This window comes from Aegilops tauschii, chromosome 4, assembly GCF_002575655.3.
Source record: "Aegilops tauschii subsp. strangulata cultivar AL8/78 chromosome 4, Aet v6.0, whole genome shotgun sequence".
Taxonomy (NCBI): domain Eukaryota; kingdom Viridiplantae; phylum Streptophyta; class Magnoliopsida; order Poales; family Poaceae; genus Aegilops; species Aegilops tauschii.
In genome coordinates, this window is record NC_053038.3 from 319,112,905 (window position 1) to 319,117,272 (window position 4,368).

Genomic DNA, 4,368 nt, shown 5'->3' on the forward strand with positions numbered 1-4,368 from the left:
AGGAATCTAAGCCTTCCTATCAATTTCGTCAGGCCTGGATCGAGGTAGCAGGATGGATTAACTGTCCAGCTCCGCTGCCCGAAGACCAAGAATTCCCACTTCTGACAAAGATGTTGTTTCCGGCTCCCTATGAGATACCAGAGAAGAAGGCCAAGAAAATGGCCAAGGGGGCCAGGAGTGGCCTTCGCCGAAAAGGTGCCTCGGACGTGACGTCTGAAGACGAGACTCACTCTTCGGCCGCCGAAGACGACGAGGAGGAGGAGGCAAGCGACTCCCCACCTGAGGGGCGATGGAAGAAAAGGGCGGCCTCCACAAATCTGGAGGCGAAGGCGCCCAAGAGGGGGAAGGGCTCCCTCGCGGGTAACTCCGCGTGGGATGTCGATAGCAGTCCGGAGCGACCCCCCCCCCGGACCAAGCCTCAGGCCGCATCGTAAGTACCAAAAACCCTATGCACGTCTCAACGTCTGGTCTTTCCGCTTTGTAATATTAATATGTTTAAATTATGCCATTGCAGTCCGGCCTGTGACAGCTCCCCGCGATCCTCAATTGGAGGTTCGTTAGATTCAAAGGAGATGGCTAGCGTGTCACCGCCGCCCGCTCACTCTCCCCCGGCCAAGGGTAATGAAGAGGTGGTGTCCCAAAGGACCTTCCCAGGTCAGGGAGAGGCTCCGGAGGCTGTCGAGGTGGTGCCAAAAGATAATTCCTCGGTCGCCGGACACATGGGGGAAAAAGCCCCCATGGGGACTGGTGATGGGGCACAAGTTCAATTCGGCCCCCAGCCGGATACCATTCCGGGGACCCACACGGCTCCGGAGTCTGGCGAGCGGCCTTCCCTAAAAGGAGGAGGTGTGCCTGTTCCGCCGGCGGCCTCTGTCCAATCATAGGCACCGGATAGTCTGCCGGAAGCGCTGCGAGGCGCTTCCGTTGTGGATGAACACGGTACCCTTATGGGTACAGTTATCGAGAAGGTTCAGTTCACCAAAAGTGGACTGGCCGAAGCCTGCGCTAGCCTTCTAACAGGCTTTGAGGCAAGTAATGTAATTGTAGGAAGAATACCACAGTGTAGACAGTAGCCCCTGATGCTTTGTTCGGTGTTCGGGAAGAAAAAGCCGAACAGAGGGTCAAAACAATTGTCGCAGGAGCCTAACGTAAGATTTCTATGTGAATAAGGAGGCGTCGCTGCTGGCTGCTGCCGCTCATACTGCGGAGGTCTCCGAACTGAAGCAGAACCTGGAGCGGGCCGAGGAAGAGCTCGGCCTCGTGAAGAAGCAGCTGGAGAATAGCCAAGGTATGCAGTAACCTGCGTGTATTTTTAGAAAGGATGAATGGTTCGTGCTGACTAAAGTGTCATGAACCTTATTAGGGGCCACAACCGAGGTGGCAGCCCTCAAGAAGGAGTTGGTCGAGGCCGAGGACAAAGCGGCAAAGGAACGCGCCGCGCGCGAGAAGCATGAGGCCCGGGTCAGCGAGGTCCAGCAAGAGCTCCAGGACACCGTCAAGAAGTATGAGTCCTTGGAGCGTGAGTCTAAGACGCAAGGGTCCGAACTTGCGAAGGCCCGCCAGAGTGCACGAGATGCCCGAGCCGAAGCCCAGAGCACCCTCCAGGAAATCCAGGCGGCCAAGAAGATCGTGGCGGGTAAGGATTTCATTATGCAAAGCAAGTCTGTGAAGGAAACGTTCCTTTTACTTACCCGAATTTGGAGCTCTCCAGGGGCGTTTACGGATTTGCCGCGCAGCGTATCGGATGCTGCCAAGTTCTATCGAGCTGAAGTAGGGAGTTCTACGGAGAAGCTGCTCTGGTCTCAATACCTCGGACCAGAACATCCGGTGCCCTTCAGCAACCAACTGAAACAGCTGGTCGAGCTGCACAAGGCGGCCGAGCTAGCCATGAAGGACCTAATAGTTCGGCTATGGCCTGCCGAGCCTATGCCCAGCAGCTACTTCGGACTTGTGAAGCGGCTTGTGAGTGCCTGCCCACGGCTTGAAGTCGTGAAGCGGTCGGTTTGCATTGAAGGTACACGGATGGTCTTTGCCCGTGCCAAGATGCACTGGGCGAAGATGGATGCCAAGAAGCTGATGACCGAGGGGCCGCCTGAGGGAAAAGAGCACCGTCGACCCGAGCTATATTTTGATAGTGTCCTGGAGGGATCCCGCCTTGTGGCGGAGCAATGTGTGAAGGATGTTATATTCCCATGAAAACATTCATGTTATCCTATCGTGTAATATGAAACAAGGTCGTTATGTAATATAATGCTTGTGACTCTAAATTTTTTACCTCATGTGCGGCCGTTTATGAAATCTGAGGGTTAACCAGTCGTCGGCTTCTGCCCCCATGTAGATACTATGGGGGTGTTTAGGATAAATCTAAACACTATTTACTCCACCTTCTGGTCCTTAAAGGAGGTGTTTAGCGCAACGAACAAGGCAATCAGACTATACGGCTTTTATCGCCCTCACTTAGCCATAGGAGTTTGACAATGAGAATTTTGGCGAAGCCCCTAGTATTCGGAAGGCCAAACCAGGGGCGCTATACACGCCTGATCGGATAGAAACCGATTCCTCGCATAAAGCGGCAAAAATCTCTAAGGATTTGAAACCTCTCGAACAGCTGACAGTCAGTTTTCGGCTTTCTCTACTGAGGTGCTCGTCCGGAAGAACCAGGGCACAATCGCAGTAGTTCTCCCTTTACTACCCTAGCCGATATAGCGGAACGTAAGGTAGTAAGCACAAGAGCCGGGCAACCCAACTATTGACCAAAGACATGATTCGGAGCCGATGCATATAATGTTATAAGTTCGGGGTGCCGAACCGTGCTGTAAAAATGTTCGGACTTTCTTGCCGCATTGCGGGGCGTCATGAAGCCCCTGGCGAAGTAATACGTACCAGGGTGTACGAGTGCGGTGAGTAATAAATACAAAGGCAAGGAAAAAAAGGTAATAAGCTGACACTACCAATTAATTTCCCTTGTGATTTGATTAATACGTCGAGGCATACTTGTGCAAGTAATGCAATAAGTGAGTAAGGCTATTTAACATGCCATGACCAAGAGCAAGCTGCGTGCGGGTATGTAAAACAGGTATAGCGATTGTTAGCAGAGACCACCTGGGGCCTCCCTTGTACGTCAAAGCTCCTTGCTTCCTTGGTGTATTTCATTCTTTGACAGGGCCAGTAATCCGGCCGTCGAAGAAGGCTTATGTAAAAGAAAGTCTGAAAAAGGAAAAAGGAAATGGTGGAAGTATACGTGTGTCCGGGATCAGTCGAGCCGAACTATGGATCACAAACTAGCTGTGCTTCCGTCGATGCCCATGGAATTTCGAGTGCGTAATTATGTACGCATGGTACGAATGCCACTACTTGATCGGGGCTGGGACGGAGGCCGAATTGCTAATCGAGCTCTTGACGAGCTGAGATGTCCTATTGCAGCATAGTCCGGACTCTTTTAACGGTGTCCAGGGGCTCGGCAGCCGGATTACGGTTCTGCTTGAAAAGGCCGCTCTGTACTTCTGCTGCTAGGGCGGCGGTGTGCTCCTCTGTACGGAGGGAGCGTTCCATGTTTCCATTGACCGTTATAATGCCACGTGGACCGGGCATCTTGAGCTTAAGAAAAGCATAGTGAGGTATCACATTGAATCGAGCAAATGCGGTTCGTCCAAGCAGTGCGTGATAGCCACTGCGAAAGGGGACGATATCGAGGATTACTTCCTCGCTTCGGAAGTTGTCCGGAGACCCGAAGACTACCTCTAGTGTGATTGAGCCCGTATAGTGGGCCTCTACACCTGGTATGACTCCTTTAAAGGTAGTCCGTGTGGGCTTGATCCTTGATGGGTTAATGCCCATTTTGCGCACTGTATCCTGATAGAGCAGATTGAGGCTGCTGCCGCCGTCCATGAGGACTCGCGTTAGGTGGAATCCGTCAATGATTGGGTCCAGGACTAGTGTGGCTGATCTGCCATGCCAGATACCGGTCGGATGATCCTAACGATCAAAAGTGATCGGGCACCATGACCATGGGTTGAATTTTGGGGCGACTGGCTCTATCGCATAAATGTCCCTTAGTGCGCGCATGCGCTCCCTTTTAGGGATGTGTGTAGCATATATCATGTTCACCGTTTTGACCTGAGGGGGAAACTTCTTCTTTCCCCCTGTGTTTGTCTATCGGGGTTCCTCGTCATCGTCCTTGCTCTGCGATCCCTTTTTCTTGGTCTCGGCATTTAACTTGCCGGCTTGCTTGAAAACCCAGCAATCTCTGTTGGTATGGTTGGCTGGTTTGTCTGGGGTGCCATGGATTTGGCACGGACGGTCGAGTATGCAGTCCAAGCCGGATGGTCCCTAATTGTTCCTTATATACAGCTTTTTTTCCGTTGACCG